This window comes from Rhinichthys klamathensis, unplaced genomic scaffold (genome assembly GCF_029890125.1).
Source record: "Rhinichthys klamathensis goyatoka isolate OS25496 unplaced genomic scaffold, OSU_Roscu_1.1 h1tg000292l_1, whole genome shotgun sequence".
NCBI lineage: Eukaryota > Metazoa > Chordata > Actinopteri > Cypriniformes > Leuciscidae > Rhinichthys > Rhinichthys klamathensis.
In genome coordinates this window covers 103,075-117,575 of record NW_026606811.1, presented here as the reverse complement: position 1 = coordinate 117,575, position 14,501 = coordinate 103,075, and the positions used below count along the sequence as shown (strand labels likewise).

General features: G+C 46.3%; 1 protein-coding gene across 2 annotated transcripts in view; it reads left to right on the top strand.

Moving 5' to 3' along the window:
- Positions 1 to 994: 994 nt before the first annotated feature.
- kiaa0232 (KIAA0232 ortholog) overlaps positions 995 to 14,501 on the top strand; it is a 28,628-nt gene continuing 15,121 nt past the window's right edge. Inside the window, exon 1 of one of the 2 annotated variants that reach the window (XM_056269902.1) lies at positions 995 to 1,314. The gene's annotated coding sequence lies outside the window, so the exon portion shown is untranslated. The remainder of the gene's footprint in view (positions 1,315 to 14,501) is intronic. The other variant, XM_056269903.1, reaches the window with a different exon arrangement.

The following is a 14,501-nucleotide window of genomic DNA, read 5'->3' as shown; positions in this document are numbered from 1 at the left end:
TTGAATGATCTTTAGCCTACTGAATTTTATAGAGAATTTACGTATTTGTTTTAAAAGGATTAATTATGCCTTTTATGCCCAAACAATAATCAGTGTTGTAACAGAGAGGTATTTAATTTCCAAAACCCTGGCTTCCTTAAAGGGATAGTTACCCAAAAATGTCATAATTTACTCACCCTCAAGTTGTTCCAAACCTCCCCCTACCCCTCCCTCCCCCACCCCCACCCCCTCCCCCACCCCCACCCCCACCCCCTCCCCACCCACCCCTCCCTCCCTCCCCCACCCCACCCACCCCTCCCTCCCTCCCCCACCCCCTCCCTCCCTCCTGTTCTCAGATGTAGTTTAGTTCAACTTCTCAGGTGAACTAGAGACGATGCCGCTAGAGGGCTCCAGTCGTCCTTAGCGTCCGAATCCGTGTCATGATAGGGAGCTCGTATGGTGGTGGGCAGCCCAAGCCCAAGCGAGCCCAAAGGCACAAAAGCTGCTTGATGAGACTTACTGGGGGAGATTTTATTTTATTTTTAATTTTTATCTTAATATTACGGAGTATGGTGATGGAAAAATATGAGATTTGAGAAAAAAAGATTTGTTTAATTGGATTTGTCATTTTTTTCCTGAATGCTCTAGAAATGCCATATTTCTACCACTCGATTAACTCAAGTAACGTTAGGCCCATACTGACAGCACATGGTTTGCTATTTTCAGTTACCAATGACCTGCAGTTATTATACCCTGTATACGCTCAATAAATGAGGCTTGTAGTTAAGATGGTTTTATTTTATTTTACTTAATTGTACGCATGTTATAATCAGCAATATTCTAAATAATACTGATTGCAAACATCTGCTTTTTATAGGAAACAGTGTACACTTTACACTTTATTAAAGGACTGCTAACCTAATAATTATTATTATTTAACAGTAAATAGACCGAAAAAAACTCGGTCGTTCTGATGCAACTTCTCGCGGAGGGATATCAGCCATGGCGACACATTTGTAATCTGTCTTGTTGCCTGGAGATAAGTAAAATGGAGTCTGAAATCGCCTTTAAAGTCCTTCCTTCTCAACCATGTTGGCTCAACCGGAATTGTCATTTGATGTTTGGAGACATATGATGCAGGTCCACCTTGATCCAAAATGTCGTCAGCTGCGTCCTAACCCGAGTTAAGGACGTAACATATTTTACCCCGCGCCTGATATCTGTGACGCGATTGCGGCGGACCTCGGAGCTCGAGCTCGGAACGGCAGCGGGAGAGAAGTCATCGCTTCTCCTGCTGCTACTTCTCCTGTGTGCTACTGCGTAGGGTTACAGCAGGTAAGATTATTTCACCATGTTAAACTGCCTTTCAATATGTTGCGTGTTATATATATTGGTAATGCTCCACATTTACGACTTGAATATAAAGCTGATGTTTTAGGCCGTCTCGTCAAGTATTACAAGCGTCTGTAGCCAGGGAAATCAGCCGCGCCTCCTCCCCGGTTTAGCTACAACGGTGCACTAGGCTAGCTTAACGCTACCTCGTATTATTTAGGTTACTACCGTCCTTTTTCATATTTGGTTTTGGATTGAATCCACGAAGCACTCATTTGGACCGTTTCATGGCGGTTGTTGTGAAGCAAAAATGTTTACGTTGCCTGTAGTTTTCGAGGAAGTGATAAACCGGGACTAGCGTTTCACTCTTGCGTAAAATGGTGTCCGAGTTAACCAGCCGACAACACTGTATGAGCGGACCGGTCATCTGTTTACATCTCGAATGCGTCAGAATGACACTTTAGACGACGATAACATTGGTTTTGCCCACTGTATAAAGCCAAATCACGCGTTTCACAACATGAGAAGGAAGCTTATTGTGCATTATGAGGAAATCGTTGCAAGGAATCACTTTGCAACTTGGGCTGGTTAAGGAGCAGAGCGGCAGCCCTAAAGTTAACTTACTTTGAGCGAGATTATATCTTGCACTTTCTCAGTATCGTTTAGCAGCCGAATAACATTAATGTTAGCTGAATCATGCTGAGTAAGGGGAAAGTGGTTTGTGCTTCGTCTGCGGCGCTTATAGATGATGGCCCGTGGAGAGAAACCTTTATTGTAATAATAAACTGTCCTTGTTCATTTATTTAGTCGTTTGGCTTAACGTTACTGAAATGATGGGGAGATATAAACGTGACTTCGGTATTCAATGCTTCAGTATTCAGTTTTCTGGTCTCTGGCTTGAGTCAGGTGATGGTTAGCTCGTAGCTAGTCAGCTGGCGTCCTGTCATTCCGCTGTTTTCCTGTCATTGTCAAACAATGCGTATTATTTTGATGTCGTTAATATTATTTAAACAGACATTATAGAGACACCAGGGTCCGTGTTTCCTTCAGGTGGTCGTTTAATACATGATTATAACTAATCGTAAAGCTTGCTTTCTAAATTGATTAACTTAAGCCATATGAAGGGGCAAACGTCAAGGGCACACTGCAAGTTTGCACTCCGATGCGTTACGGTAACGTTAATTCAAAGGAACGAAAAAGTGCTTGATCTGAATTGTCCTACAGGATAATGTTGGTGTGCAATCTTGTCATACTTTTAAACGTTTTTAAAGAGACATTTTTATTAGAGCCCGACCGATATGGATTTTTGGGGGCCGATACCGATAAAAAAGCCAGATACCGATACATCGGCCGATATTATTTATGTGTATATTATAATACAGTAGCAATATTATGTATGTGTATTATAGTACAGTACCAGTCAAAAGTTTGGACACACTTTCCTATTGGTGTGTACAAACTTTTGATGGGTACTGTATATAGAATACACAGTATAAACAGAATAAATATATAAATGTTTTGCAATGATCACTCAAATGTGGTGATCAAACACTTGTGTGACAAAGATATGTAATGGAGACAGGGTGAATGATAGAATGAGAATGATACATTTGAGCTGTAACCAAACAAGTTTGCATTGCATGTTATATTATATTATAAATACTGTTGCATAATCTTCACTAACGACTTTGTCTATTAATTTAGTCACGTTATATAAAACATAACTTGTATCAATAAATATATCAAAAATGTCACTGACAAAACCTTATTATCTTCTATTTTTAGTCTTAATTCCTCTAATCTCTACCAGTGGAGGAAGAACTCAGATCTTTTTACTAAAGTAAAATTAATAATATCATAATGAAAACGTTTTTAATTACATATGTACAGTACTTTTATACTATTTTTAAATAAGTAGTAAGCAAAATGTACTAAATGTGAAACATAGTGTTATAATTATATAAATTATTGCTTGTGTAACGTAGCGTTATAGGCAGAATGAGCTTTAACACTGTCTACACCGGACGCGGCCGTTATTGCTCGCGTCGCAACAGCTGTTTACCCGAGACGCGAAAAAGCGCCCGTTACAAAGCAGAATGGGGCATCAGTTTACTGTCGGAGATTTGTCACTCGCGCAACGCATTTTAATCAATGTTTCATCAACCAATTGCCTGGATTTAATAAGAAGTAAATAGCAGACAATATAATCAGGACTTCTCAGCTGCGCGCTTTCCCTAGTCATCAAAAGCTCACACAATACGTGACAGGCTGGTACAGAGAAATCAATTCTGTGAATTACACTGCGCAAATCAAAAGTAATAGGCTACTACCAACCGGATGAAGAAGGGTTGGCTCTCAACAGAACATAAAATATTCATTTTATTTTATATTTCATGTTCGTATGAGGAAAAAACAATGTTACGGATGTGACAAGCTCTGAAAGTGGCACTAAAGTGCTTTAAAACTTTCACAGAGACCTCAAACAGAAAGCACAAAGCCTTTCATTAAAGTGAATTTCATTTTGTATTAATTGTATCTTGATTTTAATCAATGTTTCATCAACCAATTGCCTGGATTTAATAAATAAGATAATCGATAATAGATAGATAATCTCGACACGGAGACGCCGGCGCGTGAACTGCAACTCGTCTCATAAATGAACCGAAACTCAGCGTATAGACCTGAGAAATATATCTATATTGAATTGTCTACTTTTAAACAGAACAATTCAAAACGAAAGACAGACTGCTCTCTGCTGTAATCCGTATGAAATGTGCATTTCTCTGAAGATCGCGAGTCAGCGTTGTCAACTTTGCAGCAACACTGACTGAAAACACTTGTTTATTAATAAACAATTAAAATGTCTCCTTGCTATATTTGATGTATTCACAATCATTACTTTTGCCAGTTCTTTGTGACAGCTTTTATGTGCTTTATTGGCATCGCCACCCTTACATGAATCACCGCACCCGCATTTTTTAAAATATTCATTTATCGGCCATTATAAATGCCGATACTGATAGTTAAGAAAATGCCTAATATCGGCCCGCCGATATATCGGTCGGGCTCTAATTTTTATGACTTCTGCGTCCATTTCAGATGATTAAAATAGTCGTCATATGAATGTAAACATTGTGGCCTCTGTTACTAATAAGGGCTTAAAGCTAAACTAAAGTGTTTCTTTCTGGTCATTGACAGTCAATGAAAGTGCTGTTCAATACATTGACACTCAGCACTCACTGTAAATGACATGAGTGACGAAAGAAGATGGGCGTGACGGACCTTTTTCAGTTTCAACTGAGTGGAAACAAATGTCTTGTCTACTCCAACACAACAAATGTATTTTGTCAGACAGGGAGAGTTTCTTTTTTTTTTCTTATTATAATGTCCACATTTAGTTGTAGCATATCCAAACTCGGATTTTCTGTTTATGGTGAGAAGGAAATGCTGGGGTCATGCTTTGGGAACAGATTAAGTCTTGGATGAAAGTGCATTGACAAGTACAGTGCTTGCGTTTTTTCTTAGGCATGTAGAGTTTGCCACAGAAAGCTGCACCTTGAGTATGCTTGATGGTGCACCTGTGTGTAGAAGGCATAAACCTTGTTATAAGTTACGTTGTGGGGCATCATTTGCATTTGATAGGCCTAATTGTCTCGAAATGCTCATCATACAGAGTCATGACATGTAGGACCTGTTTCTTTTAAACTTGTTATTTGAAACTCATGTATTGTCTTGCATAACAAGAAGAGCAGAATAACTCATAATTAAGTGGCATTCCAGACATGCTCATACCTTGGGCAATACCAAAATGGTTCACTCAGAAATGAATATTGTCAACTTCGTTCTCACAAATAAGGGAGATTTTGAAGAGCTGCTGTTTTTTATTCAATGAAAGATTTAAGATTGTGATTTTTACTTATTGTACTTGGATAAAATATCGTAATTAGGGCTGGAACTAGCAAAAAAATTTTTTTTTAAATGAATCTAGCGATTCTTTTCCCCGGATAGATTGATTAATCTATTGTTTATTTTCAGAATAGTCGATTGATCCTTTGGTTAATTTACCAATAAATAATAACTGGTCCGTAACTAATCTATGTATGAACTTTTGCCTAATTATATGATTTATGACAAGATTTATGCAGTTTAGGCCTAATTACGGAAAGTGTAACTATGGCAGCGTTCACAATCACTTTAGGGGATTTACAGCAGCAGTTGCTTACAAGTGTGAATCCTGAAATGTTTTATTCATTCAGGAGATTAAAATATCTGCTTAAAGTCGTCATGAAATCAAATTTTACCATTCGTATTTTTATATGTAATATTGTAGTGTTTATTATAAATGATTTATCTGTGCACTTCATTATTTTTTTAAAATTCATGTACCCTTATAATCTTTAATCAAATACGTTACCCTTCCCTCCCCTCCCCGCTCGAAACGACTTCTCTTCTCTTCCATCAAAAACTATTACTAGAGGGCGTGGCTATTGGGGTCTGTCTCGTTTCTGGCCCGCCTCTCAGAAACCTGTCAGTGTCACTAGCTATGTTTCCATCCACACGTTTTTATCCGAATTAAAGGGATAGTTCACTTTGAAATTAATTTTTGGTATGTTTTAGCTTACCTCAAGGGCATCCAAGATGTAGGTGTCTTTGTTTCCGCAGTAGTTTCAATTTTGATATTTTTAGGTCAAACCGTTCTTGTCTGTCAGTCATATAATGCAGGTCTATGGTCACCACCTCAAAGAGCATGCACAGAGAAGTCCAAATTAAACATGATTTAATGACTCGTAAAAATGTAAGTACACATTGATAGCCTAAGACACGAAACGAGCAGTTTTTATATCGTTCTTACCTCTTGTAAACACAGCCACGTCCAAGTGATCTGAGGGGGCGGGCGCTTCGTCTTTTCCGGAAAGCGCCGGAAGTGATCTCTCGCGTGTGTACGTCACTCATACAATTGTTTTATTTATATATATTTTTTAAATTGTTTTCTTTTACGACGGTTTAAAACATCCCGGATAAGCGCAAATTAGTACCATTTTAATTAGCCGTCTTACCTACAATCTCTGTTCTGTGTAAACAATGAGTGACGTACACGCGCGAGAGATCACTTCCGGCGCTTGCCGGAAAAGACCGAAGCGCCCGCGCCCTCAGATCACTTGGATGTGGCTGTGTTTACAAGAGGTAAAAACGATATAAATACTGTTCGTTTTCTCACACAAACCGCTCGTTTCGTGTCTTAGGCCATCAATGTGTACTTACATTTACGAGTCATTAAATCATGTTTAATTTGGACTTCTCTGTGCATGCTCTTTGAGGTGGTGACCATAGACTTGCATTATATGACTGACAGACAAGAACAGTTTGACCTAAAAATAGCAAAATTGAAACTACTGCGGAAACAAAGACACCTACATCTTGGATGCCCTTGAGGTAAGCTAAAACATACCAAAAATTAATTTCAAAGTGAACTATCCCTTTAAGTGATATCGAAGGAAAAATGCCTTATGGAAACAGTAAAATTCGTTTGAATTTCATGAATATCGACTCAAATGAAATGCGTTCGGTCTCATCGGATTTTATCTTGATCGATATACGGCTTATGCGATAAACGCTGATGGAAACGTTATTTGCCGAATAAACAATGAATTGCGATTTAAGTTTTAGGTCCTTTTATGGTTGCAACACGCCACAAAACAGAAGAAGTTTTAGTTCATTTCCGCCCAGTTTTTCCGCTCTGTTTGCTCACACATGGCGGGTGTCAACAAAGACAGATGTAAGTGGACAAAGCAAAAAAATGCTTCAACCAAAGGGTTTCCGTGAAGTGTCTCTGAACCACGATCTCTCAGAACTGTTTGGAGCGCTGTCGTTCCCACACCACAGGCCGCCTCCGTTGTCGTCGGGCATTTACGTGCAATGCATCTGCATCATCATAGCAATGTGTTGATAGCGTCGTTGTTCTTATTATAGCTTATTACATGGCTTGGTTGTATTCTAATGTAGAATGCGGTCTGTTATTTCTTGATAACAGACGCTGCTAACACCGTTGCCATGAAAAACAGAGCGTTGCCATGGACACAGTTCAGAGACGAAACGGACTATTTTCTTTAGCGGAAGCAATACAGTGGTTTTTAAATCAATAAACTCCATTTTAAATCAATATTTTGTGTCAAATTATTGATTTATTTGGTAGGTAGCCATGTAATGAGCGGGATAATGTATAGCGAGGCGGTTGTTATAGTGAATACAACCCCTCCAGGCTAACAACCGCCTCGCTATACATTATCCCTTACATAATAATAATAATAATAATAATACATTTTATTTGTTGGCGCCTTTCAAGACACCCAAGGACACCTTACAAAACAAAATTAAACAACATTAATACAAGCCCAACAATAATATCAATAGTAAAATCAAAATAATAAGTACAATAAAATGTTAAGAACCATAAAATCCAGGAAATTAAGTTGGAATGATGAAATTCATGTAGGATAAGCTAATCTAAACAGATGTGTTTTAAGTTGTGATTTGAATTGATGGAGAGAGTCTAGTTGGCGAATGTGAGGTGGGAGAGAATTCCAGAGACGTGGGGCAGAGCGGCTGTAGGCTCTAGCCCCCATGGTGCTGAGTCTGAATGTTGGTACAGTTAAAAGTGCAACCGTGGAGGAGCGAAGTGTTCGGGGAGGATTGTAAGGAAGAAGCAGATCTGAGAGGTATGAGGGGGCAAGGTCATGGAGGGCTTTGAAGGTAAGCAGAAGAATTTTGTAGTTGATCCGGTAAGGAACAGGAAGCCAGTGGAGCTGAGTAAGGAGTGGTGCATTAATCACATGCATTTATTTGTGGACCTCTTGTAGGGCTGCATGAGATATAATTTTAGCTCGATATGGCGATGTGCGCATCCGAGATAGTCACATCGCGCAGGATGTTGGTGTCAAATATAGGGATATACACGATCTGAGGGATGCACCGATCCGTTACTCGGTATCGGCTCCGATACTGCCATTTTTGCCGGATCGGTTATCGGTCAGACGAGGCCGATCCAAATCCGATATTTTGCGTAGGCCTATATACTATTCTGTGTTATTGTTAAGCCCCACAAAAGGCACAAAAACATTATAAAGCACCATAAAGTTTTCGTGCACTATCTTATAAGTGTTCTGAAGCCATTATATAGTATATTGTGAGATATAAATTAATATTTAAGTCATTAAATTCAAGATCACGTAAACCTTTCCCTCCGCTGCGGCTGTCAGTCACTCTCCATTCAGCATTCAAACAGCGTGTCACGTTCGGTTACGACAGTCAACACAATGAAACTCTCTAAGATGATTCAATGTTACTGTTATTATACTTTATCTGTAGATAAAGGTCTATGGTTTCGCATAAAACGAATCGGTTACCTAACGTAACCTCGGTTCTCTCTAGAAGAGGGAACGAGTATTGCGTAAGCTAGCTTACGCTGCGGGAAAGATTCATCTTTGCTGAGATATTGAAGCCAAAAAATTATTTCATAATTTGTATCCATACACAACGCATTTCCTCTGCGGCAGACCTAGAGCAGGCTAGCTAGCAGCTCATTGGTTCGCTCAGAGAGAACTGCTTAAGCCTATGGGAGAGCGGGGCTGAACCCGCTTCCAATGAGAGGCGCCCACGCGCTCATTGCGTCATGGCCCGCCAGAATGGGCGTGGCCATGGTGTATATAACAGTCTCTCCCAGGCTTATATGTTGATTTATTTCAGCGTGAAGCGAAACGCTAGTAGCGCAAGCACGGCCGGGAACGCAATACTCGTTCCCTCTTCTAGAGAGAACCGAGGTTACGTTAGGTAACCGATTCGTTCTCTTACGAGAGGTTCTCTCGTATTGCGTAAGCTAGCTTACGCTGCGGGAACACCTGGTCAACGCCGTGCGCGCTATGAATCCACTCATGAATCCCAGGGTGATACCGGGGGATTTTTAACGTGGAGTGAATGTATTATGAGGCCGGCAGAGCGGGCACATGAAGTGTATACATAAGCATGTATGAGGCCGGCAGAGCGGGCACATGAAGTGTATAAGCATTTAAGGAGAGCACAAGGGGCGAACCGGTTGTGTGAGGGACTCCCAGTAATGCAGCTTCTTAGGGAGCTGGTCGTTTAGACAGCTAGTAATTTTGCCTGCAAGGCGGGAACTTCCAAGTTGTAAAATCTGACAAAAGTGGACGGGGAGGCCCATCCCGCGGCCACACAAATGTCATGAATGGAAATTCCACAGGACCATGCCCACGATGAGGCCATGCCTCTAGTGGAGTGCGCCCTGATGCCCAGAGGGCAGGGCAGGCATTTAGATGCGTAAGCAGAGGCGATAGCGTCTACTATCCATCTAGACAGTGTCTGTTTAGAGGCGGCCAGACCTTTGGTGCGCCCCCCAAACGACACGAAAAGCTGCTCAGCGCGTCTGAACGCGGCAGCGCGCGTAGTGTACAATCTCAGAGCCCGCACCGGGCAGAGGAGATTGGCGTCGCGCTCACTATCGGATGAAGGCAGAGCCGATAGGGAAATAATCTGAGCCCTGAACGGGGTACCAATCGCCTTCGGGACATAGCCATGTCTAGGTTTGAGAATGACAACAGAATCATTCGGACCAAACTCGAGACACGCGGCGCTGGATGAGAGCGCGTGAAGATCCCCCACGCGTTTTACTGAGGACAGAGCCGTCAGAAAAACGGTTTTGAGCGAGAGGTATTTTAGGTCCACAGACTCGAGCGGTTCGAACGGGGGTGCTTTCATAGCTTCGAGAACTATAGAAAGATCCCAGATAGGAACCGAAGGGGGGCGCGGAGGGTTCATCCTCTTAGCTCCCCTGAGGAAGCGGATGACTAACTCGTCTTTGCCCAGGGACTGAGCGCGTCGGGGTTCAGAGAACGCCGCGACGGCTGCCACGTAAACCTTGAGAGTGGAGGGGGACCTGCCCTTGTCCAGCATCTCTTGAAGGAAAACAAGCAAAGACGGCACCTCGCATGACCGTGGGTCCAGATGTTTGTCGGTGCACCATTTTGAGAACACAGACCATTTAGACGCATAGAGCCTTCTCGTGGAAGGTGCTCTAGCCTGTATGATAGTGTTTCTTACTCCTTCTGGCAAATCAACGAATAGTCGTTGATCACCCATGCATGTAGCGCCCAGCGCCGTGGATGGGGGTGCCAGATCGTGCTGCGAGCCTGAGAGAGGAGATCTGCTCTGACTGGGATGGGCCACGGGGCTGTCTGCGACAGCTGAGTGAGCTCCGGAACCCAATTCTGACTCTCCCAACGCGGGGCTATGAGGAGCACCGAGTGGCGTGTGTCCCTGATCCTCTGAATTACCTGTGGTAGCAGAGCGATCGGAGGGAATGCATAGAGCGGGCGGCGAGGCCATTCCTGGGCTAGCGCGTCCTCGCTCCTTGAGAAAAATATTGGGCAGTGAGCGTTCTCTTCTGACGCGAAGAGGTCCACCTCTGCTCTGCCGAATAGCCGCCACAGTATTTGGACCGTTTGTGTGTTCAGGGACCATTCTCCTGAGGAGATGAGGTTCCTGGACAGTATGTCTGGACCGTCGTTCAGATGGCCCGGCACATGCGTCGCTCTGAGCGAGAGCAGGCGGCTCTGAGACCAAACTAAAATGCGGTGTGTCAGTAGGAAGAGATTCCTGGACCTGACACCGCCCTGACGGTTGAGATAGGAGACCACAGCCATGTTGTCCGAACGGATCAGGACGTGGTGTCCCCGAATGAGCGAGAGGAAGCGCGAAAGCGCGTTCTCGACCGCAAGCATTTCCAGACAGTTTATGTGTAAGGGGCTTTCCTGTGTCGACCAATGGCCGAAGGCCGGTGAGCCCTCGCAGACTGCACCCCAACCCGTGTTGGATGCATCTGTCGAGATGACTTTTCGGCGAGAAAAGGTCCCCATCGTGACGCCCTGTCGAAACCATTCTGCTACTGTCCATGGCTGCAGCGCCGTGAGACATGTCTGCGTAACTCTGATCAGCTGGCGGCCCGTGTTCCACGCGCGGTGGGGTACACGGCTGTTTAACCAAAGCTGAAGCGGACGCATGTGCAGAAGGCCCAGCTGAAGCACAGCGGAGGCTGAGGCCATGTAACCCAGCATCCTCTGAAAAGTTTTCAGAGGTGAGCGGGTGCCCATCTGAAACGAGGCGGCCAGTCGCTGTACACTGCGCGCGCGCTGTGTAGACAGGCGAGCCGTCATCGTGACCGAGTTCAAATCTATTCCTAGAAAGGAAATCGATTGACTGGGTTGAAGGGAGCTCTTTGTCCAGTTGACAGAGAGGCCCAGCGTTTTCAGATGGTCGAGGAGAACTGCGCGGTGCGACAGAAGCTCCGTCTGTGATTGGGCCAAAATCAGCCAGTCGTCCAGATAATTCAATATGCGCAGCCCCTGGCTCCGCAGGGGGGCGAGCGCCGTATCCATGCACTTCGTAAATGTGCGGGGCGCCAGAGATAAGCCGAACGGGAGAACGGCGTATTGATAAACATGACCCTCGAAGGCGAAACGTAAGAATGGCCTGTGACGGGGATTTATCTGGATCTGAAAATAGGCGTCTTTCAGGTCTAGAGAGATGAACCAGTCCCCCTGGCGCACCTGCGCGAGGAGTTTCCTGGTAGTGAGCATCTTGAACGGTCTCTTCATGAGCACTTTGTTCAAAGACCTGAGATCTAAAATCGGTCTGAGGCCGCCGTCTTTCTTGGGAACCAGAAAATAACGGCCGTAAAACCCCGACTCGGTCATAGATGGTGGGACTCTCTCTATGGCGCCCTTTTGCAACAGCGTCGCAATTTCTGAGCGGAGCGTGCCGGCGGCCAGCGGGCTGACAGTAGATTCGAGCCGCGCGCGCGCACGAGGCGGGCGGCGGCGAAACTGTAGCAGATAGCCGTTCTTTATAATGCTTAGTACCCACGGGGAAATGCCTGGAATGGCTTCCCACGCTTTGGAGCATGCGGCTAGTGGCCGAATGGCTATATCGCCCTGATTGCTGCACATAGCGGGCTGGACACAGTGTGTGGGCGCGCTTTGAATGTGTGTGGCAACGGGATTTGCACTCAGAGAGGAGTCTATGGGCCGTGAAACAGAGCGAGCAGAGAGGGGACACGAGCTCGTGGGCGTGTTTATGTTCTCTGATATTAGAGCGGGCTGTGCCCGTTTCATGTGATGGGGCTCTGATAGAGACACGGGATATGTTATGCTTGTGTGTATGGGTGAGCACATGATTGTGGGCACATTTTCTACACAACTGGCAAATTTTCTCTTTTTGAGATTTCTCTGGGTAGCCGTAAAAACGGCTTTTTGTCGCTCGCAAGCGGGCTGGGACACCGGCTTGTTTGTGGCGGTCAACACTACAGCAGTCGGCGAAATAACGGGGACTGGCAGAGGGCGAAGCTTTGACGGCGGTCCGGCCGCAGCGGGAGAGCACCGTCGTTTTCTTGACTTTGCTAGGCAGACTTCTGATGATCAGGCTTCAGCGTGATCTTAGGTCGCGGGCCTCGTGGGGGCGGCGGTCTGCGGCGGCTGTCAGAGCGAGAGCGAGGGCGGCCGCCCTGTCTGCGCTGGGCTGTTTGAGTCTGCGGAGGGGGGCGCTGTGGTGGAGCTCTGGCAGGAGGCTCGCGAGAGCGGCCCGCGGAAGAGCTAGCGCGGCGGGGCAGAAACAAATTCATCGCCTGAGTAGCTTTCTGGACCTCAGAAAAGCGATCGACGATTCCCGTGACAGCAGATCCAAAAAGGCCCGTCGGGGAGAGGGGCGCGTTAAGAAACGCGGCGCGCTCAGAATCTCCCATGTCGGCGAGCGTGAGCCATAAGTGTCTCTCGGCAACACAAAGGCTGGCCATGCATCTCCCCAGAGCTTGTGCGGCGGCTTTAGTGGCGCGAAAGGCGAGGTCCGTAGCACTTCTCAGATCCGTGACAGCGGGGGAGGGGTTTCTACCGCCTTCGGCCCACTCACGGAGAATATCGCTCTGTAATACTTGGAGGACAGACATAGAATGTAGCGCTGCGGCGGCCTGACCGGCGGCGGCGTAGGCGCGAGCATGAAAGCTCGAGGTCGCTCTGCAAGCTTTCGAAGGAAGCGTGGGGGAAGAGCGCCATCTAGCAGAGGGCGGGCAGAGGTGTGCGGCGACCAAGTCCTCGACGGGCGGCATGGCTGAGTAACCTTTTTCGGCGGCTCCGTCCACCGAGCGCAGCGAGGCGGATATATCAGAGCGGTTTCTAGCCGAGAGCGGGGCATTCCAGGACTTCGTCAGCTCTGCGTGAAGTTCAGGCAGGAATGGAGCGGCCCGGTTGCACGCGGGGGTCGAGCGCCGATGAAAAAAGCTGCCGTCCATCCGGTTCGGGGCCTGCTCGGGTGGAGGAGACCACTCGAGACCGAGGCGTTCGACGGCCTGTGAGAGGAGGCGCATTAGTTCCTCCTCTATCCCGGCGCGGATCCCCGCCGATTCTCTCGTGGATCCGAGAGATGACCATTCTTCACTGTCTGATGCGAGCAGTGAACAGGAGTCCTTCTCCTCCGCGGCGTCATCGGAAGCGACAGAGCGGCCACTCGGCGGCAACTGTATGTCCGGCAGGGGCGGGGAGGGAGAGCGGGAAGCGGGAGGCGGCGGCGGCGGCCCGCATTGTTCCGCTGGGGGCTCCGGCGGCCTCTGGGAGCGGCGTTTCTTCTTACGCGGCGAAGAGGAAGGCGGCGCGGGAGCGGATTTTGCTGCCAGAAGTCGTGCCCGCAGGGACGACAACGGCAGGCTCTCACAGAAGTCGCATCCTCCATCCGCGAGGGCGAGTTCTGCGTGCTCGAGTCCCAGGCAGAGAGCGCAGATGACATGGCGGTCTCCGTCCTCGAGACGAGCGCGGCAAGAGCCGCAGGAAAAACGAGACATCTTTAAAAAGACGCTCGGCTCTTTTAGATATAATGGAGAAAAGAGAAAGGATACAGTCGTCGGATGGCGCTAGCTTGCAGGGCGGCTGAAGGTGGCGAAGACGGCCGGCTTCTTCAGGGTCCGGGAGCTCGCTAGAGAGATGCCTTCTCGACGGCGACGGCTTTTCTCAGGACAGCAGAAGCGTGCAGCTTGCTGAAGATGAAATGAATCAACATATAAGCCTGGGAGAGACTGTTATATACACCATGGCCACGCCCATTCTGGCGGGCCATGACGCAATGAGCGCGCGGGCGCC